The 23,204-nt window shown below is 39.8% G+C and overlaps 1 protein-coding gene across 1 annotated transcript in view; it reads right to left on the bottom strand.

Annotated features, from left to right (window-relative positions):
• The window catches only part of GRID1 (glutamate ionotropic receptor delta type subunit 1), a 1,154,654-nt gene that overhangs the window by 217,883 nt on the left and 913,567 nt on the right, over positions 1 to 23,204 (bottom strand). The gene's annotated exons all lie outside the window — the stretch shown is intronic.

Here is a 23,204-nt window from a genome sequence, read left to right on the forward strand (position 1 = left end):
AATGAGTTAGATTCAGTGGATAGTTTCACATGGAGGCTGTATCAGCAGCTCTTAAGAATGATCTGTTTAGGGGAGAGGCAGTGTTCTTCGGGTATCAGCTACGCCAGCTCCCCTTCAGATCTGAGAATGTGTGTTTCCAAAGTTCTTCTACTTGTGTCTAACTTTATATGTAAGGCACTGATCCCAGGATGGCTCTCAGTCAGGCTGTGTGGGAGCAGACTGTGTACAGAGAACAAATGCCTTATGATGTGTCGTGGGAAGAACAAAAGGAAAAGATGGGCCCACCAAGTGCTGGGAGTGAGGGGGAACAAGATAGGAAAAGGAATCTCATTTGAAATTGGAGGGAGAAATAAGACATATCTATTTCACTTTTTGCCTTTGATCCAAATAGACTGAATGTTTTCCAAAGTCCCCATGCTGAACATTTGGTCTTTGCTTCTGTTGTGAGGACAATCACTTCCTGGCTCTCTGAATCACTCTTGGTCAAGTAAAAAGTGCCACCCTCATCCCTACTAGCTAAGGGGGTAGGATGGGGAAAGGAAGTTGTAGATTCATTTCTGAGGACCTAGGAGAGTTGTACACTCTGTGTGTGTGTGTGTGTGTGTGTGTGTGTGTGTGGCGTACTCTGGTTAGCTCAGGGGCTGGCTCTATATCCTGATGCTGTTGCTTACACTTTGAACTGGGTAATCAGCTTTTAATCAGTGTGTCTGGATGTAATTATAACAATCGTAGTAATAACAATAATAATTAGATTTAAGTTGGTAGTAGTAGCAGGAGGAAGAGGAGTAAGTAGATTAGACACAACCTAAAACTTGACAAGTCAATAAATGCTGGTGTGGTTACTCTGTTTTGAATTTAAATACTTACAAAGCATATACTATGGGCAAGGCACTGTGCTAAGTGGCAGGGATTGAAAAGATGACATGGAATAGTACATAGAGCTCTAGATACATAGCCAGGAAGACCCAAGTTTTCATTTTGTTTCACACACTTACTAGCTATGTGACTCTAAGGAATCACTTAAACTTCTGAACCTTAGTTTCCTCATCTGTAAAATGGGTATAATAAAAGTACCTACCTACCTAAGAACTGCTGTGAAGTTCAAGTGAAATAATGCATATACAATAATATAAATTATTATATAAAAATAATGCTTTATAAACCATAAAGTCATATGTCAATATTATTTATTGTTACTCTTATATTTTGGTGGGGAGTCCCAACATGGACTTTCATTATGACAGGGAACTGCCAGTAAAAACATTAACTCTGCCAATGTAGATCTGCAACTCATTTGAGGCTTATAGTCTTGGAGAGCTGTTGGGAATGGTCAGAAGTCATGTTTCAGAGGCAGGGCTTAAATACCCATCATTCTGACTTTGAGGCCAGCCCCCTCCCTCAATGCCACAGCACCACCTTGCAAGGGCTGAACTGACAAGCTTCTCAATGAGCCCTTTGAAGACAGACTATTCCCTACCATGGGACAGCTAGCTGGTATCTCTGCCAAAAAAAAACCCAAACAAGTATCAAATGAGATAATAGCTGTAAAGCACTTACAATAGTGCCTGGCATGTAGTAAGCAAGCTATTATCCTAGGTGAAGAAACATAAAACATAATAAGGTGAAAAGTGGGGAGTGGAGAGGTTGAGAAATCTGGGACTCTGTGCCCCTGTTCTGGGTTGCTAGCTACTTGGATACGCAATTTCTGAAATGGTGCTGGAATCTTTCTAACAGCAATGTCATGTCAAGGTCAGAATCTAGAATGCTGAGGCAACAAAAACAAAAAGCACTATTTGGTCCAACTTCTCTTCTGGCCCTTATTTGATCAGAATATTCTCTCCCAACCCAGGTCTCATCCTGCTCTTCCTCCTCTCCTGAGACATTCACAAAATGACACCATCCTTCCACATGGCAAGTCATTAGCAATGCCAACAAGTCTCTCCAGTTAGATTAAGTCCCTTAATAGCAGAAAACAGTGTTTTTTGCCTTTCTTTGTATTACCCAGAGCTTAACACAGTGCCTCTCACATAGTAGGCACTCAATAAATGATTGTTGACTTGACTCACTCATAGAGATATATGGACTAGAGCTAACATTTCATCTTTAGGGAACTCTCTGAGAAAATAACTTCCTACACATGTAAATGACTCCCCTGTTCTTCAACTTATACTCTTAAATAGCTACCTCTCATGTTGAGAGGTTAAGGAATTTGCCCAAGATCACACACCCACTATGTGTCAAAAGTGTGACTTGAACTGAGGTCTTCGGCCTCTAAAGTTGTCCCTCTATCCATTACGCCAAACTTTCCCTCAGTGTTGGAATGCCAGTAATAAATTTTGCAATATCTCATCATCATCACTTTGGTACATATTAGCTGGAATCACACACACACACACACACACACACACACACACACACACAAAGCCTCAGATAATATAGATGTAGAACGGGAAAGGACTTTTGGTATTAACTAAGTCTAACACCATAACTTTATAAATGAGGAAATTGAGACCCACAGATGTCAAGCAACTTGACAAAGGTCACAAATCTAATAAGTGCCTGAGGCATGTTACAAACCCAGGACTTCCTCATTCTAAATCCAGAGTTCTCTCCATCCATCACCCTACAAATGCAATCTTTTTTTTCCCCTTCATCCTTCCTTATCTCTCCTTCTTTTCCCACTGCTGACTTCTTTATTCAACCAAATCCAATATCTGTGAAGCATCCAATCCAAGTGAAAGCAAAATGAACCTGGTTTCATATTGTGCCATCTTATACCCATACTTCAAAGGTTAACCTTCTTTTAAATGAACGAGTCCATGACAAAAGAGCGACCAGTTAGCTCATTTATTGCATTTTTCTCATTTTGAATTCTAGTCCTCACATGCTGCTGGCAAACAGAGATTTTGTCAGGCTCTGTTTCAGGTGATAGCACACTCCCAGCACCCAATGCTAGCTACTAGAGGAACTGTTCTCCTCTTTTTAACTCTGAAATTCCCTAGGATACTTTCAAATTAAGTCTCAGAACAGAAACAAAGGAGAATAAAGTTGGGTATATTGGTAAAGAGCCCGGGCCCTGGCCTATGGGTCAAAAGACTTACACTTGAAATTTACCTCTGTCTGAAACTTACCACGAACTTTCTGTGTGACTTTGAAGCCAATCACACATATATTTGATCAAAGGATCACAGATTTAGAGTTGAAAGGAAACTTAGAAATCTGGTGTCAGTTTCTTTATCTGAAGTCAGTGAAGACCTAAAAATCATTGTAATGTGAAAGGTAGAAAGGCAACCTCAGATTCAGGCCAACTTGGTTTCAAGTGTCTCCTTTGGCACAAAATAACTGCTTGACAAAAATGTAAGTCACCTAACTACTGAGTACACCAGGCAGTCCTCTGAGATTAAGCTGCCAAAGAGTGTCTGGTCTTCATTGGTAATAGGAGTTTACAGACTCGGAACTTCCAACAGTGATGCAATAACAGGTCTGAAATAAATGTGCAAGACACTCAACTAGGCCCTGGGAATACAAAAGCACAAACAACACAGTCTCTGCTCTCAAGGAATTTATATTCTAGTTTACATTCTGCTAGTGCAAGGATTATTATGCCCACTTTACAGATGAGAAAAAAAGGTATTTCAGAGAAGTGAAGAACCTTGAAGCTTGTATTATAGCTAGTAAATAGCACCCAGTGTCAGGAAGACATCTCTCTGAGTTCAAATTTGGCCTTACATACTTACTAGATGTGTAACCCTGACCAAGACACTTAACTGTATTTGCCTCATTTTCCTCATCTGTGAAATGAGCTGGAGAAGGAAAAGGCAAAAATCACTACTGTATCTTTGCTGAGAAAACCCCAAATGGGATCACAAAGAGTCGAACATGCCTGAAAGGATTCAACAACAATAGCCAAAATGTGAGAGCTTGAACTGAAACCGGTCTTCTGTCATTAAACTCAGCTCCCTTTTCTGGTTGGCAACTTAACCTCTGGTTCAGATCCTCAAACACTTGACCCCTTATGTTTGGTTTTGACACTGCTGTCCTTTGGGCAGCATCTGCTCTTTGCTTCACATTGGCTTATTTCTCAATAATCCTGGCTCATCTGGTAATTCTGGACTTTGGCCTCAAGTATGACATTGGATTTTGGTTTTATTGTTTACTTCTGAATTGCCATGTCTCCATTTCTCCTTTTTCTCGTTCCCAGTTCTTATCTCTTATGCTTTTCATCAGTTAACAGATCATCACAAATTTAGAACACAAAAAAATCCAGTCTAACCCCTTCATCTTACAGATGAGGGACCTTAGGTGAAGAAAGGTTGGTTAAATAACTTTAATCAAAGCCATCAAAGGAGTAAGTTGTGAAGCCAGCATTAAACCTTAGCCTATTCTTCACCCTGGGCCTTCAGCACTTTTTCCAATATTTTCCCCCTTTCTACCATTTGGATTCATTGAGGACAATCTTTCAGGGTGAACTAAGCACTCTTAGCCTCTTGAACTCTGGGTCATCCAGAGGACAGAGCACTCAGATGTTAGCAGAGAAGAGCTGGGTTTGTTTTAATGGTGCCATGTGTGTCAATCGTAGAGGAAAATTGTTGACAGTCATTGTAAATAATGAATGGGGAGGGTAGAACCCTACAAAGTCTCCAAATGGAGTTGGGATTTGAGTCTTCAAAATCTCTATTTATAATCTGCTTCTAAATATTTGAATGGGAACATAAGAGCCATCTTTGGAGCCAAACATTTGCCAGAAGTAGTACTCCATAAAGACTCTAAGTTTGGACCAACCCAGAGAGCCTTTGGGTATTTGCCACAGAAAGAATAGCAAGCATTCAGAGAGGAAACCTGATTAAATCAAGTATTGAAGAAATTTGGCATGAGAGAAAGAACCCTAGACAGATGGTTAGGAAATATAGATTCTATTTCCAGTTATGTCTTTAAAAAGCTGTGTGACCTTGGGCAAGTCCTTTGATTTCTCAATACTTAATTTTCTTCATCTTTTAAATAAAGCAGTTTAATTTTATGACCCCTGATATTTGTGTTATATCTTCTCCTTTTACAAATTGAAGCATAATTCAATTCAGTACAACAGAGCCCCCTCAATGCAGTGGAAAGAATCCTGGATTTGTTGTCCCAGTTTTATCATTTAAAAATTTTAATAATTCTGAAACATTGAACTCTCTGGGCCTCAGTTTCTCCATTTAAAAAATAAAAGTTAAAACTGCATGACTTCTAAAGTAAATTTTCTAGTACTAAACCTATGATCCTATGCTTAAACACCTAATGTCTCCAAGTCATATACTCTACTTGAATATGGTGATACAGTGAATAGAGTGTTAGAATTAGAGTCAGAAAGATCTGATTTCAAATCTTGCATTAGATATTTACTAGCCATGTGACCAAGGGCAAGTCATTTTACACCTCAGCCTCTGTTTTTTCAAAAAATGTAAACTGTTGGATAATAATAATAACCTCCCACTGCTGTTGTAAGGATCAAATGAGATAATCCACATCAAGTACCTTGCAATCCTTAAAATGCTGTATAAATGTAAGCTATTCCCTATTGTTGTTATAAATGAAACTGCTATTTAATAACACAAGACATATTGTTATTTTTTTAGGGGAAGGTGTTCATAGCCCCTTAAAAATGCATACTATTCAGTCATCAAACATCTACTAAGCACTTACTTTGGGCCAAGGATTATAGCAATTACTTTGAGATAAAAGAAAATGAGAGAACCTGGTCCTAGCTAGGCCTCAAGCAGAAAGGAGGAGATCCTCTAGGATTTGAGGACCCCAAAGTGGGCAATACCACCCCCTGGGGCGCACTGGCATGATCCTAAATGTGTCTCAGGTGAAATCAGGTGGTGTAAAATAAAAATAGGGGAGAAGTGGAAGCAGAAGGAAAGAAGAAAAGATAAGAAAAATTTGAATAACCATTAGTACATGTTTCATCTGTTGCATAACAGAGTTAAAGTTGTAGTGATTACATTATTTTCCAAATAAACACACAAAACACAAATTATAACCAATCAGTGGTCAAATGCACTGACAAGTCTTAACAAGACTGTCATGTGTTGTCGGGAAGTCCAACATGTATCAGCAGGAATATGTGCATATGTAATGATTGTTTAAGATACAATACTATAAGTTTATATGATACAATATTGAATCATCAAAATTTCAATGCAGGAAAAAACCCCACAAATTTAAAATAAATTATTAATTTTAAGATTCATTTTACATATTTTTAAAAGAAACAATTTTTTTTTAAAAGGTAAAGGATTAAAGAAAGAAGATTTCCAGGAAGGAGAGACCTGGACTGACAATTTATTTTTGAAAGAGTGGCGGTAGGCCAAATAAGTTTGTGAACCTCTGCCGTAGATGCTTAGACATCTCAAGAATCTGACCAGATGTTGATTTTGTGAGCTATAGATTGTGAGTACAGAAAGCAAAGACAGCAAGAGTGACTTTGAATTATCCAAGAAGACTTAAGCTGGATCTTGAAGGACAGGGTTAGCTTTTGATTCTTAGAGACAGTAAAAAAAAAGAACATCACACAGTCAGAGAGAGAGAGAGAGACAGAGAGAGAGACAGAGAGAGACAGAGAGAGAGAGAGAGAGAGAGAGAGAGAGAGAGAGAGAGAGAGAGATTATTTTACATATGGGAAAACTGGAGCCTTGGGAGTTTAAGCAACTGCCCAAATATCACTCAAAGAGTAAGAAACAGCCCTGGAGTCTGTACTAGGTTCTGTAATTGGGAACAAAATGAGAGTAGGGGTGGACTCAAGAATAAGCGAGACTAATGGAGGTGCCCTGTATAGGGAGTTAGGGAGAAATAAGGTTGAATAAATAGGGTGTGACCAGAATATGGGGGTCCTTGAAAACACCTGGAAAAAATTCTTGGAATTGATTCCCATCTATGCTGAGTGACTGTGTAGAAATAAAGGATTAACTTCCCCAGTTCTATTAAAGGATCTGACATAAAGTTAAATTCCGGACCCTCTCCTTACTTCCCTCTGCTAGTAACAAGTCACTTTCATGTGGGTCCAGGGATTGTGGGGGATTCCATAGCGGTATAGCTGAGCCAATCTTTCCTGTGAGGCAGCTCCTGCATCAGACAGTAACAACCATGACTCAAGAGGTGTCCCACTGCTGGGAGCATTGGGAAAGACATGAGCTGTCATTTCCGATTCTGAAATCAAGAGTGTATTGTTTCTGCCTCTGACTGATGCCATCAGACTTGCAGCATCAAATAAATTTTACAATGATATTTCCAAGGGGTGAGGGAGCCCTGGAGAGGTGCTTTCCAATATTTTTTAAAAATGGTTTTTCCTCCTCACTGTACTTTATAATAAGTCCTTAGAAGCTAGAAACCAGAATCTGTTTCCTTGCTGCAAATGACTGGCTGTCCACTGAGACCCCAAGATTTATTACTCTCAAGTTCCCCAACAGAGGGCGAATGTGACAACTATCAGTGGTCACAGGGTGGGGGTGGGGGAAGATGGCCCTGAAGATACATCGCTTTCTCGGCCTCAATTTAGGATGCTGATTACAGCTAGGTACAGATTACTGCTTTATCCTGCTTGTGTCTACTGGCAGACCTTGGAACCCTGGGAACAGGATTTGGGAAAGGATTATTTACCATGTGGTTTTGTTCACGTGGATTGGATTTCCAAACTAGAATGCTTCTTCTTTGATAGTGAGTATAATCGACCTCTGCCTGGCACACCAGTGGTCTCATACAAAGCATGTCTGGGGAGCTGTTGACTTCTGCCCAGGTTTCTATGGTTCTTTCAATCATCACAGGACTTCCCCTGCTTCTGACTAGACAGGGGAGGAAGCCAGCAACAATATGGTGGAGCTAGGTGGTTTCTGTTCTCCCTGCCCTCTATCCCAGTTTCCATTGCTGCAGTGCCTAAGGCATAGAACATTGACAGGATGGAGACGGCAGCAGGGACGTTTGGTAGAGGGCCCAAACAACGGAGAGAAGGCCTGGCTCCTTGCAAGGCACCAGTGGAGATTCTAAACACCTTTAGTTGAAACAATGACGGAGTTGCTTTTCTTTTGACTTCAGAAGACATGAGACAATATGGACTAATGTGAACTGCCAACCCCAAGTGTATGTTCTAGGACTTTCCAAACAGGAAGCAGACATCTGAATAAAGAACAGAACTACAGTCTGTTGAAAAGTACTCTCTGCAGGACACCAAGACTGATTAGATTCCTGAAGATACTACCTAAAAGAATTCTTTGCCATAAGATCACAGGTTCATAACTGAGAGCTAGAAGGGTCCTTAGAAACTGTTCATTTCTGGGACAACTAGATGGCACAGGGAATAGAGCATTGGACCTGTAGTCAGGAGGACCTGAGTTCAAATCTGACCTCAGACACTTAACACAAAAAAGCTAGCCATGTCACCTTGGGCAAGTCATTTAACCCTAATTGCCCTACCTTCCCCCTTCCAAAAAGTGAAAGAAGGAAGGAAGGAAGGAAGGAAGGAAGGAAGGAAGGAAGGAAGGAAGGAAGGAAGGAAGGAAGGAAGGAAGGAAGGAAGAAAAAGAAAGAAAGAGAGAGATAAAGAGAGAAAGAAAGAAGGAAAGAAAGAAAAAAAAGAAAGGAAGGAAGGAAGGAAGGAAGGAAGAAAGAAAGAAAGAAAGTAAGAAAGAAAGAAAGAAAGAAAGAAAGAAAGAAAGAAAGAAAGAAAGAAAGAAAGAAAGAAAGAAAGAAAGAAAGAAAGAAAGAAAGAAAGAAAGAAAGAAAGAAAGAGAGAAAGAAAGAGAGAGAGAAAGAGAGAAAGAAAAAGTGTTCATTTTAAGCTAATCATTTCCCAGATGTGGAAACTTCTTATTTGTGAGGCCCAGAGAGATTTAACAATTTGCCTGGGATTTCACTGGTTGGAAACAGCTGAGCCGAGGTAAAAGCAATCCTCAGAATCTTTGAATTTGAGTTACAATCAAACTCAGTAACTGTCTAGTAGAACTCAAAGGAATCTCCGCTGAAACCTAACTGGCAAATGATAATTCAACTTCTATTGGGAAACCTCCATGGAGCCCCACCATCTCAACCAGCCAGTTCATTTCACCTTGGTAATGCTTCAATTATTAGGACTTTTCCCCTCCTTATCAATAAACCTAAGCAGTCTATTTGTAACTTGTACTCATCCCAAAAGGTTTTTGCCAAATGTGGCCAAGGAGAACAAATCTCCTTCTTCTGTCACATCAACCCTGAAAGTATTTAAAGAAGTTAATATATACCATGAACCATTTCTTTTCTAGACTAAACATCCCCAGGTCTGTCACCAATACTCAGATGATGTTGACTCAAACCCCTTTATCTTGGTAGGCTTCCTTTTCTCATGATCTTTTTACTATTGTCACTCAACCTCCACTTTTAGATTCAATATGAGGGACATATGTAGACTTCTGACTCTGGACACATTCCTCAACCTCTCACTGCTGGAGAAAAGTCTGTAAGACTAAATTAAAGTAAGGTTTTTCCCTATCTTGGCAAAGGAGGTTTCTTTCCCTACATTAGTAGGGGGATTCATCTCTCTACCAGTGAAATTCCAGGTCCAGTACCTTTCTCTCACTCTCCTTGGATCATTCAAAAACTGGATCATTTTAAAACTAACAAGGAACCTTAGACTGAATGACACTTTAAGATGGACATTTGGTAGTAGAGGCTGAGGATCTTAACCAATTAGATCTTTTGTAACTAAGGAAGTATAGGCTAATGGAAAGAACACAGAATGTGAGATTCATATTCAAATTTCATTTCTGAAATTAGTTGTTTGGTAAAAGGCAAGATATTTTACTTGATTGAGTTTTAATTTTCTCATCTGTAAATGAATATATAGCACTTACAGTACTGACTTAACAGAATTACCAGGGAAATTAAATGAAATAATATGATCATAGAGAGACAGCTGAACAGGACCTTAAAGGTCATCAAATCCATTCCTCTCATTTTAAAAATGAGCAAACTGAGGCCTAGAGCGACAGACCCAGTGTCACTCCTGTAGCAAGTATCAGAGGTGAGACTTGAACCCAGATCATCTTACTCTAAAGACAATGCTCTTTTCATTATACCATGCTGCTGTGAAGAGTTTCACAAACCTTAAAGCACTTCTACATTACTCCTGAATAAAGCTTGAGAAACTCATGAAAGCATGATGGTGGAGTTCAATTAAAATTTATGTTACATAATCTCAACTGGGCCCTCACTGTGGCAAGGCAATTTTTTATACCTCAATAACTGATTCATTCTCCCACTCGCCACAGCCACTCTTCGAAACTTATATATTTCTCCTTAATCTCTCATGGATCCCTTGATTCCTAATCCTCTCAGCTAAGAACCTAGCCTCATATTTCACTGTAAAATACATTTAAACAATTTTCCATGAGTTTCTTCTTTCCTCCTCCTCATCTCATTCCATTAAGATAATTTGTGTGATTTTCTCATCCTTCACTCTTCTTTCATATAAAGAAGCAGCCCTTTCTTCCAAGAAAGGCTAACCCCTCTACATACACAAGTGAATCCATTCTACCCCATCTTATTCAGCAGATTTTCCCCTCTATTATTCCTTAACTGTTTCTTAGTCATTTTTCAATTGTATCCAACTCTTCGTGAGACCATTTGGGGTTTTCTTGGCAAGGATACTGAAGTAGTTTGCTATTTCCATCTCCAGATCATTTTACAGATGAGAAACTGAGGCAAATAGGATTAAGTGAGTTGCCCAGGGTCACACCAGGGTAAGTTTCTGAGACCAGATTCATGAAGATGAGTCTTCCTACTATGTGCCAGGTACAATGCTAAGGTCTTTATGAATATTATTTCATTTGATTCTCATAATTACCTTGGGAGTTAGGTTCTATTATTATCCCCAATTCAAAGATGGGAAAACTGAGGCAAACAAAGGTTAAGTGACTTGCCCAACATCTTCAATAGGCCTGGTGTGCTCTCCAGTGAACCACCTATCTACCGCTAACTGATCTCTCCTACTATTCCCCATCAGTGATGTAATCTCTCAGAATTGTGGCTGAATCTCAGAATCTCAAAACCAGAAGGAATCTTCAAGGTCATTTAATCCAACCTCTGGCCTACTGGCAGCCTCTGCTTGAACTCTTCCAGGTATTTGGAGCTTCCTGCTTCAAGATGCAGTCATTCCAACATTGGAGAGATTTATTAGAAAGTTCTACTTTATATACAGTTGAAATCTGCCTCTCTGTACCCAGCCCCTCCCCCTCTCTCAGCCTTGCAATAAGTAATAGTTTTCTTTGGAGCTGGACAGTTTAAATCTAACACCTCTTCAACTTGACAGTTTTTTCAGATATGTGTCATGTCAGAGGGACCATAGGATGCAGGAAGCCTTAGAGACCATCTAGTGGAACTTATTTGATTTTACAGATGAAAAAACTGAGAAGATCTGAAGGCAAGCAGTGGTAAAAGACTGTAAGACTGAAATCAGAGGACAGGGTTTGAATCCTCTGTGTGCCACTTAGCGTGAGAGGGATGATGAGAAAGTCAATTATTCTTTATAGGTCTTCATTTCTTCATCAATAGATTGATGACAGGGTTGAACTGATTAGCCCCTAAGATCTTTTCTGCTTTTGAAATTACTCTTTCATGCTATGCATATAAAACCTTAATATGTTTTGTCAAAATTGACCCTATTGGTTAATAGCAAAGCTAAATACAGGTCTTCTAACTTTCAGTGCATTCTTCTTGCCCACTAAACTATTGTTCTTGAAATATTTTAAATTACCAATCCTTAAAAACAAACATATAATCAAGTAAACTGAGCATACATCACCAAAATGTATACAGAAATTTATTCAAAAGTTACATACATGTACTCCTTTACTAAAAATTGTACATATTACAAAAATACAAAGAGATAGCTATTGGTTCAGTGGAGAGAGTACTGGGCCAGGAATCAAGACATGAGTTTGAATCCAGCCTTAGACACCTACTAGCTGTGTGACCCTGAGGAAGTCACTTAACCTGTGAATGCTTCAGTTTCCTCAGCTGTAAAATGATAGTCATAACACCTACCTCCCAGGATTGCTATGAGGATCAAATGACATATTATTGGTAAAATACTTAGCACAGTGCCCAGCACTTACTAGGTGTTTAATAAAGGCTTGATTCTTTCTCTCTTCCTTACAAACACAAAAATAGAATTCTTTTTAAAAACAATGAGATAAAGAGTGAATAACAGGAGATAGTAGAGTCCATAGGAAGCCATTACAGATTATGTAGTAGGAAAGTAATATGGTTAGACCTGCATTTTAGGAAAATCACTGGGGCAGGTCAGTGAATAATTGGAATGGGGAGAGAATCCAAGTGGGGACATCATTTTGGATGCCTTTGCAATAGTTTAGGAAAGAGGTGATGAAGGTCTGAAATAGGGAAAGGGCTCTAGAGAGAGAAGGTGACAAATGCCAGAGATGTGGAAGAAGAGTTAAGATTAAGTAGGGAATAAGATGCATTAGGAGAATGAAAGTGACAAGGCAGGGATGCCACTGAAGTTGTGGATCTGGGTGACTAGAAAGATGGTGGGCACCTAGGCAGCGACAGGGAAGTTTGGAATCTGGGTCAGTTTGAGGGAAAAGCGATGGCAATAAGATCTATTGTATGGATGACAATGTCTTCGTGCCACTCATCCTGGGTGACTGGGGGCAGAGTCCCTTTGCATAGGTTAATGATCAGGAGGCTAAGGGACATTCAAAGCAGCCACAAGGAGAACTTTATGGAATGATGGGCCAGAAATGCCCAGCTAGGTGATTTCAATCCCCCTTTTTTCATAAAAAGTAAAAAATATTTATATTATCTCCTTGAAGGAATGGGGGAGTGAAGTAGAAGGAGAGAGAGAGAGTCAGAGAGAGTCAGAGAGAGAGAGAGAGAGAGAGAGAGAGAGAGAGAGAGAGAGAGAGAGAGAGAGAGAGAGAGAGAGAGAAAGAGAGAGACAGACAGACAGACAGACAGAGACAGAGAGACAGAGACAGAGACAGAGACAGAGAGACAGAGAGACAGAGACAGAGATAGAGAGACAGAGAGAGAGAGACAGAAAGAGAGAGAGAGAAAGAGAAGACAAGATGAGAGGAGAGGAGGGGAGGGGAGGGCTAGCGGAGAGGAGGAAAGGGAAAGGGAAGGGAGGGGAGGAGAGAAAAAAAGAAACGAAAGGAGAGAGGAAAGAAGGGAAGAGAAAGGGAAAGCCCTTGTGTCAAATATGCATGATCTAGCAAAACATATTCCTAATTATGAAGGGGTGGTTTTCCCAATGCCACTTGTACAGTGATTGCTGTATTTGCCTGCATCTACATTAGCTGTAAGTGTCTTGAGTGAATAATGCCCAACTCAAAAAGTGTTGATGGAAGATTCTTCAGCTGAGGGTGGGTGAATGTTGTTGGTTAAGAGTAAGTATGACTGTATTGGAGGCAAGTCCCACAATTCGCTATCACAGGAAGGCTGGAAGGTGACCCCCTTTTTTTTTCATCCACCTCCTGGGTGATCACATTCCACTTATTGTTAGATCATGAACTTCTGAAGTCCCCATAACTGATTTGGGAAAATATTACATGAAAATCTATTTTCCCTATGGTGTCTTTTCTCCAAGTTAAATATCTCTAGGTTTTTAGCTGTCATGGATTCCAGACCTCTCACTATTCTTTGCACTGGCCTCAGTATATAGTCCCAGTCAATGCACCTCTTAGAAAATGGCACCCAGAATGGAACACCATCCACTTTCCAGCTCTGAAAAGTAAAGTTCAATGTCAACATTGTCCCTTTTCCATATACTAATCTCTGTGGTACTTATCTCTACATCATGTGCCAGAGTTGAACATAGTTTCTTGTATTGAATAGTTCAATGAATAATTAATAGCATTAATGTATACATTATATTTCTTTTAGTGTAGCCAAAGATTGGATATATGTGTATGATAGCTATGTCACACAGACACAGAGTGCCTCCTTCCATGCTTCTCTCCCTCTACTCCCTTCTCCTTTCCCTCTTCTGCCTTCCTCTTTTTTCATCTTTCTCTCCTCTTTAACACACAGACACACACACACACACAGAGTCACTCCCTCCCCTGCTCCCTTTTCCTCTCTCTCTTCCTTCTCATTCTCTCACTACTCTAGCTTTCTGTCTCACTCCTCTGTGTCTGTCTCTCTCTCACATGAACATGCCACATAACTCCACCTTTCCTCCCCTGTCCCATTTCCCCCTTCTCTCTCCCTCTACCTCTCTCCCATACACACAGACACACACACACACTTACACACACACACATACACACACACACACACATACACACACACCAGAAAAACTAGGAATTCAGTTGAGCAACCCTGAACAAGCCTCAGATAAAACATATGAAGCCAAAGAACTAGACACTGAGACTCTGTCCTATCCCTGCCCCTACAGATGCCTTAACACCAAGCACTGCTTTTCCAGTTCACCCAGCTGGGGTGCTGCAGCTGACTGCAGACAGACTGTGTGACTGTATGGGAGGAGGCTACTGCAGCTTGCCTTTCTACTATCCAGTTTCTTCCTGGGCTGGACACATTTCTGGAAGTTCCTGGCTTAAGGAGCATGGGGTAATCTGTGTGGTTAAACAAAGCTTGGCCAATATTTCACATGAGAATGTTAATGGTACATTTTGAAGAGAAAAACTGGGATCCTCTCCTGTGGCAATCACTGAATAATGAACAGTTATCACTTCGTTAAAAATCAACTGCACTCAGCAAATTCCCTGGAATAGAACACTGAGGAGGCATAGTTATTGTTCTTGACAAAACATGCTTTTATTAAAAATAAAACGTGATAGATGAGGGATAGGAGACAGTCCTTGGTTATACAGAGGAGGCCCAGAACATCTCTCTACTTGCAAGGAATAGAAAAGAGGGGAAAGAAAAGCAGGAAAAGATAGATCTTCAAATTGGCATTTGACAAAGAGTGAAGGGTCATGAACTTTTACAGAATTTAGACAGAATTGGAAAATAGTTTAAAGATCATCTATTCCAATTCTCAAAAATTGAATAGTTGAGGAAACTAAGGTCCAGAGAAATGAAATCATTTACCCAAAGTAAGATAGTGAGTTATATGTCAGTTTCAAACCCAGATTGCCTAACTAAAAATGGAATCCTATGTCTATTATATCATTATATCTGGCAGTGATGCAGTTAGAACACATCTGCAGCACAGCAGATCACAGATCTAGAGACAAAAGAGACCAGAAAAGTAATGTTGTCCCACCCTCTAATTCTAGGATGGGAGATCTGCAGCATCGAGGCCACATATGGCTTTCTAGGTCCTTGGGTGGCCACTAGGTTGCAGGTTCCCCACCCCTGTTCTGATTCTACAGATAAGGAAACTAAGGGTAAGAAAAGTGACATCAATTGTTCAAGGTCACACAGGTGGTAAGGGTTAGAAGTAGGTTTTGAACATAGGTCCTCTGACTCCAAATGCCAGGGTTCTTTTCACTCTACTATTCTTGCAGGAAAACATGGGTATGGAGGAAAAAGAATTTCTTGTATATCTACAGATGGGACTCCTCCTCATGGCCATGTGTAATGGCAAGCACAGAAGTTGTTCACACTTTTTTCAACTATTAAATTAACACCATATTTTAGTTCAAGTTTCTTTTGAGTCTTGTGTCAAGTCTGTTAAGAAACATGTTAACCCCACAGCTTGTGAACCCTAGAACTCATGAACTCCTGAAACAGGAAGGGGAGGAGCTAATAACCATATATAAGGAGAGGCCCAGGCTAGAGACAGCAGAACTGAGAAGAGCACTCTTGTGATGGCAGAGTCAAGAAGGAGAAAAGTTGTGGTATCCTGGCACTCTGTTTGTCTGCTCTGTCTGTGTTGATGTTTGTTGGTGATACTTTGTACAGAAGCCCTGCACCTTCCTGGAAGCCCTCAAAGAGGATTTTCTGGTTGTATGTGTACAGAAGTCCTGGAGGAGGGTTTTGGAGGTCCTGGGACTTTACTGATGATTTGTGCTGACCTCTTGGACCTTGTTTGTGGGTCTGTGTTGATTTCTATGGTGATGATTTGTGTTGAGTTCTCAGACCTTGTTGGTGGGTCTGAATTGATTTCACAGGCAGATAGTGAATTAATGATGGTGCCAACAATGTGTATGAATATTATTGTGGTTCTGTCAAGCTTTGTTTTCCCAGAAACAGGAACTGTGAAGGACTTAAGGTAGACTGGACATTGTGAACTTCAATATGGAATGGGAATGGATGAAGAACTGGACAAAGAGCTGGACAAGGAACTGAGAGCTGCCTGCCTTTGAACCCAGGTGACAGTTGGAGCTGGGACTATGGAAGAGGAACCATGGAAACTAAGAGCCAGCCTCAAGTCAAGCTGAAAGAAGACTACTTGGATACTGTGTACTGACTGAGAAGATTATGATTTACTGTGACCTAGGGGTGAAGAACTTTGACTTTTATACTGTGATTGAATTAAGGATTTTGTGATTGATGAAACTAATGTACTTTGTTTAAAACTATGTGGTCACTTTGGTGAAAACTATGTGACCATTTTAGTGATAAGTTGTTGAGTTGTGACATAGTGAATGCTGTACCTTGATTTTCTGTGAATGTTTTGCTCTGATTTATTATTGAATAAATAGAGAGTTCACTATATTATATAATTAGAACCTTGAAAGCTGTTCACAGAAGCAGTGCACTGGAAAGCTCTTTGTGCATGGTTTTACACCATACTATGGACTAGGCCGGTGACTTTGCTGGTTACAACCTCTCTGCAAGTCCCAATTTTTTTCATAAGTAAAAGGAGGGAGTTGGATTAAGTTATTTTTAGGACTATTCTAGCACAAACATTATATTAATATCTTTTTTTTAAAATGTCTTACTTAAGTATATTGCAATGGAAAATAAGATTGCTCTTTCTGGCATAGTGGAAAGAATTTCGATCAAGGTAGCAGAAGAACTGGGCTGAAATCCCAGTCCCACCATGTAATCTCTTGGTTTCTTTAACTGGGCAAGTCTCTTCTCTTGGCCTCAGTTTCTTGATCTATGAAACTGGGGTATTAGATTTCTAATATATCTTCTAGTTCTGGTATTCAATGATTACTCCCTTCACCTGAATGTCTGCAGGTCAGCAGCATTGATAGTAGATTTAAATGTACACAACACTCCCTATTTCATTTGCAGGGACCCTTTCAAAGTTTCCTTTTCCTCACCTTCCTCTACCTTCAAAACTCTCTCTTTCTTTCTGTCTCTCTTTCCCTGTCTTCATCTCTGTCTCTGTGTTTCTCTGTATCTCACTCTGTGTCTCTGTCTCTATCTCTCTGTCACCCACTGTCTGTGTGTGCGTGTTTCTCTTTCTATGTGTCTCTCTGTCTTTCTGTGTCTCTCTTTGTCCTGTCTCTCTCTCCCTCTCTCTGTGTATGTGTCTCTCTGTCTGTCTCTCTGTCTCTGTCTCTCTTCTCTCTCCCTCTCTCCCTTCACTTAATTCAGAAAATGATCTTGAGTCAGAGCATGCTCTTAGGTAATAGTGTTAATGTAGAAGAAAATGGGTCAATGGCATTTCAGAAAGTGACTTGGCTTAAAAGAAATGATCATTGACATAAAGGAAGAAAAAAGAAACCCCTCTTTACTATAGTAATCTTTAAGAAAGAGTAATTTGGGTAGCAATAGAAAAAACAAAGAAAAACCCATGATTTGAGCAGGTTTGGAGGGGTTAGAGTTAGCATAAAATTCAAGTTAAATAGTCCCAGAAACAAAGAGAAAAGCCACCTGGAATGATGTGGGAAGAGGGAGACCAGGAGGTCTGGGAAGGTTAATAATTGTGTTATATGAAAGAACTTGTGTTATATTGTGTTATGTTAAAAGAACTCAGGATGTTTCACTTGGAGAAATTTTAGGAGAAGCATCATAGTTGTGACCACCTTAGAGGCTAATATCTAATTTCATATGAATTTTTTTTTCTGTAGATGTCATAGGGATAGAGAATAGATATGTGATTTCATTAGTATAGGGAATTCCCGGAGGTAGAAACTCCCACCACTAATGCAGGTTGACATCTTCCCAGAAGCTTATAGTCTTAGAGATTTGCCTAGAGCATTAAGAGGTTAAATGACTCACTTAGGTCGTACAACCAATATAAATTATATAAGGAACATGAATTCAACTTTTATAGGCTTTAAGGACAACTTCTTACAAAAAAAATTCTGAATGCTTGAGAAATTTTCATGTAGGTGGCATGCTCACTTTAAATCTTCCTTCAGCACTGACTCTCCCACAATGAAAATTAAAGAATGTTTCCATCAACCAGCTATCCAAATTCTCCTTGGGCATTTTCAGATGAAGGGTAATAAAGAAAAAGGAATAAAGAAAAAAGAGAGATGAGAGGAAAAGAGAGAGGAGAGGAAAAGGGATAGAAGGAGAGAGGGAAAGGAAAGGGAAAGAGCAGAAAAGGAAAGGAAAGAAAAGGAAATCCTCCAGTATAAAACACCCAGACCTTCACAGAAATATCCCCAAAGGACTGAAAAAGAGCCCTCAAAGACTAGTAATAGATCAAGTTCAGTTAAAAGCAACATGAGTAGTGCTTCAGACACATTATCTCCTGGGCACAATAATATCTCATGATTTTTTCTTCCTCCCAAGATGAGTTGGAACACAGAGATGATTGGGTCTATATTTGGGTTTACATGGCAAAGCTGGTGGTAGTAAGAAATAAAATCCATGGCTTCTGATGCTCTACCCAGGACTTTCTCGTCAAGTCAGTGCTTTGGGGGTAATATTATTCAATGCTGCACTGTCCATCATCATCATTGAATGGGAAAGCACAAACTCTCTCTTCCTGGGGAGTCAGTAATGCTGCTTCAGTCTTTCGATACCACTTAATCCTACATTTTCCAATGGCTTTCCTTTGGCACAATTATTTTTAACCATCCTTTTGTTCCCTGGTTTTAAATTAATCTCATTGGTTGAAAAATTATAGAAGCTAGCTTGTGGGCTTTAACCCTCATTATTGGTCATTTTTTAAATTGTAGTTACCCCTCACTGCAATATCACCATCAAAAATATTATTTCTGATCCCAAGTTTACAAGACTTTGATCTGTTCTTCATATGCTTTCATTCATCTGTGGCATTTATAGTCTTTCATGAGTGATTTATGCTGTTAATAGATGTGATCATTTCTATTCTACTTTCTTCCTCTAAAGGTGTAATTTTTTTTTTCTCTATCTGCCCTCCCTTCTGTCTTCTCTCCTCCAAGTAGCCTTCAATTTGAATACTATTTCCCATTTCAGATTTGTCATCACTGTCCCTCAATAATCTCTCCCTCTCTTCCTTCCTACTGTTATGGGATAAGACACTTAACTAGAATAACCCTAGCTCATCTCCAACATAAACTCTCGTTCAACATCTCCACTCTCTTCATTTACCCTCCCCACTAGTGAGAAACCTAATCATCTCTCCTTGATTCACTCTGAAATCACTCAGATTCTTTTTTTGCTTCTTTTTGAAAATATTCCCTTTTTCTTAAATGATAAACATGCGATACTACAGTCAATGCTATTCACTCCTTTCCTGATAACTTCTCCTCAGTGTTGATAAGCTTGCTAAGCTACCATATAATGAATGGCCTATGCTGTTGTGAAAGGAGGATTTTTAAAAATGACAAAAGAATACAATTTAGAATAAAATCCACTCTGAAATCAGCTTCTCCTCCAACTCAATTACATTCAGATATCCTGCTCTGGTAAGACAGAGAGACACATTCGAACTCCCATTGGTTTCAGGGTCTTTGATGACTGTTTCCTTGGTAACGGTGGAAAGCCCAGACACTTGAAGGAGGTAGTGGATAGTAATGTTCCTAGGCCTCTCTTAGGCTCCTAGAGTGGCATCCAGCATCACGGGGAGACTGGTTTGAACACTCATTGTTTAGGAAGTGCCCACTTCTAAAATGGAAGCCCACATATTTACCCCAGTAGCATCCAGCTGATTAAGGGAGGCATTTGTGAATGACCATTCCCCATGTTGTAGTGGCCTCCCTTCTAACCTCGACCTCTGAGACTCTGGAGCTAACGTGAACATTCAGTTCAAGTGCCATCTGTAGCAGGCTTCTCCCCATTTCCCCAGTGCTAAGGATTTCCCCTATAAGACTACCTTCCATCTACTCTGTATTTATCTGGCATGTACAAAGGTCTCCATATGCTGCCTCCCATATTAGAATGTAAGCTCCTTAATGGCAAAGGCTATTTCTGATATTGTTTATTTTATTTTCTTTCTCTTCTTAGCACTTAACATAGTACTGGCAAATAGGAACTACATAATAAACATTTGTCTACTGATTGTAGCACATGGACTATTCTGGATAGAGACAGATAGCATAGTGATTTTCCTATGTCACCCTCATTCCCCCTTTCCACATGCTTGGATGAGATTCCTTTCTGGACATCAATTTTCTCTTCTGTAAAATGAGAGGTTTGAAGTACATGACTGTTACAGTCCTTTTTAACTCTAAAACATACATTTTTATACTTTTCCTTTTTTTGTTCAGCTTCCTTTCCTTCCTTCCTTCCTTTCTTTTCCTTTTTTTTGGCTTTTTTTGGAGGGGGAGGAAGGGCAGCTGGGATTAAGTGACTTGCCTAAGGTCACACAGCTAGTGTGTCAAGTGTCTGAGGCCAGATTTGAACTCAGGCCCTCCTGATTCCAGGGCCGGTGCTCTATTCACTGCACCATCTAGCTGCCCACCTTTCTTTCTTTCTTTCTTCCTTTCTTCCTTTCTTTTTCTTTCTTTCTTTCTTTCTTTCTTTCTTTCTTTCTTTCTTTTTTTCTTTCTTTCTTTCTTTCTTTCTTTCTTTCTTTCTTTCTTCCTTCCTTCCTTCCTTCCTTCCTTCCTTCCTTTCTTTCTTTCTTTCTTTCTCTCCTTCTTTCTCTCTTTCTTTCCTCCCTCTTTCCCTTACTTCCTCTCTCTGTCTCTGTGTCACTCAGTCTGTTTCTGTCTTGATCTCTCTTGATTTTCCCTCTATATCATATTTTTAGAGGTATGAGGGACCTTGGTGGCCACCCAGACTAATCATTTCATTTTACAGAAGTCAGTTGAGGTCCATGAGGGTTAAGTGACTTGCCTAAGTAGAAAATGACACACCAGTAGAGATTGACAGAGAAGGTTTGAACCTATGTCTTCCACCTCTAAATCAATGATTTTGTAGTTATATGCTTTAGAGTCAACCCCAGAATGGCCTCTAACATCAATCAGAGATGGATGGCAGATTCACAATGTACTCCAGAGCTTTGAGGTACCATGGTCACTATGCAGTCACATTGGAGGAATTGATCTCATGTCACCATCAGTCATATTAAGAACCTCTCTTCTCAATATACTATTACTCATGAGAGAATGACATCAGAGATGAATTTCTAATCACCCTTGATAACACCACCAATCTCTGACATCATTGATCAGGCCACCAATTCCTGATTGCCCCATGGTAACATTATTCAGTGAAAAAGAACCAGTAATCTTTGCCCTGAGTGTCTATGGACCTAGAATCCTAGATTAACTAGCCCATTTCTGCTTATTTTTCTGGTGATCAGCCTGCTGACTCAGAAGTTCTATTAGCAAACTCACTATATTCTATTAATGGTGACCATCACCCACGATCCCTATGATTCTCCTAATCAAAACTCCCTTCCCTTATATGTTGTGTCTAACCATGTTCTACCCATCAGCTACTGGAAGGCAGGGGCTGGCTTACTTTTGTTCTTCTAGCCTCTTCACCTGAGTAGATGCTTAGTAAATGTTTTGTCATTCATTCATTCATTCATTCATTCATTCATTCATTCATTCATTCATTCATTCATTCATGTGGATTCTACCCTTCTCCCCCAGTCAAAAGCAGAGTTTCAAATGCAGGTAATCTTGCACAATTCTGAAAGATCTATTGATATGTATTAGGAAGGCTCCAAGTTCATATCTGAAAGTTATCTTGGGACTTTTTTTTTCTTATTACTATAGTCATAGCCAACAAATTATCCACTTCAAGTACATTTTTAGCCATTCTACCTGCTACCTTCCACCTGCCACCCAACTGTTCCTGCTCTGCAAACTAATCTAAGTATGCAACCTGCTCCTTTAATTACCCAGTCTTCCCTTCCTTAATCTATGACCTTCTCTGGATTCCAGTCCAAACAAACAGTTGAAAAGGAATATGAGTTTACGTGAACCTATACATGGGTATGTGGACAAATGTCATTCTATTATTGTCACTATGTTAGAAAAGATCCTACTGTGGGCTACAATATGCTGCCAATCTGGTTGAAAGATAATATTTTAATAGTGGTGACTGAAACCTACTCTCTAAAAGTCACAGTATTTCAAAATAAATCTGGGTTTTTATTGGTATTTATTCAATCTTCCTTGCTCCCAAGGGAAGCTTCTCAGGCTGCCCATCTCAATTCAATAAGTCAAAGTAAGATAACATAAAGTTTACTAGTTGGAAGCAAGTTTCCATAATGCAGGAAGGAAAAATACCAGAGGCTATCAAAACTGCATATTCAGAGCCTAGGTAAAAATGTAAGGGCTTTGAGGTTAGAAGCCGTTCTTTTTTTTACACGCAGCATCACCTCTGACACATAGTGAACATTTAAATGCCTATCCTATTAGAGTAAAGGTTGGTTATATCAGAAGTTATCTCAGGTTCCTTTGCTTTCTCTTCTGAGCATCTCCTTTCTTCTCTTTCCTTCTTTCTTTTAAAATACCTCCTTTCTCCCTAGTGGAAGAGAGAGTAAGGTGTAGATGACAGAGATCAAATTTTAAGGGCAGAAAAACCTGGATTCAAATCCTGCCTTTGGTAAACACTGTCTAAGTAACCTTGAGCCAGTTGCTTAACCCATCAGTACTATATAAGTAATTCTCTAAGTTGAAGAGAGGGTACCAAGCCACACTGGTAGACATTTTCTTCACCTGAGAGTGCCCTGACCCAGTGAATTCAGCGTCTAGTCTGATCCCGATCTCTAGTGGTGCTTCTCTCCACCCCCCAAATGACAATTTCATAGATTCGATGTTCCTTTGCTTTTAAACCCCCTTCTTTCCAAGCACAAGGTTGCAGCTCTATGTATGGATAGAGCTGTTCTCCCTGAGAGACCTGCAAAGAGGATAGTGCCAAGGGCTCACCAACATGAGGGCACCAGCCTTTGAAATTACATGCTTTTTTCTGAGCAA

This window comes from Petaurus breviceps, unplaced genomic scaffold, assembly GCF_028583685.1.
Source record: "Petaurus breviceps papuanus isolate PSGF00001 unplaced genomic scaffold, PetGlider_PUasm1.0 90825, whole genome shotgun sequence".
Classification (NCBI taxonomy): Eukaryota; Metazoa; Chordata; class Mammalia; order Diprotodontia; family Petauridae; genus Petaurus; species Petaurus breviceps.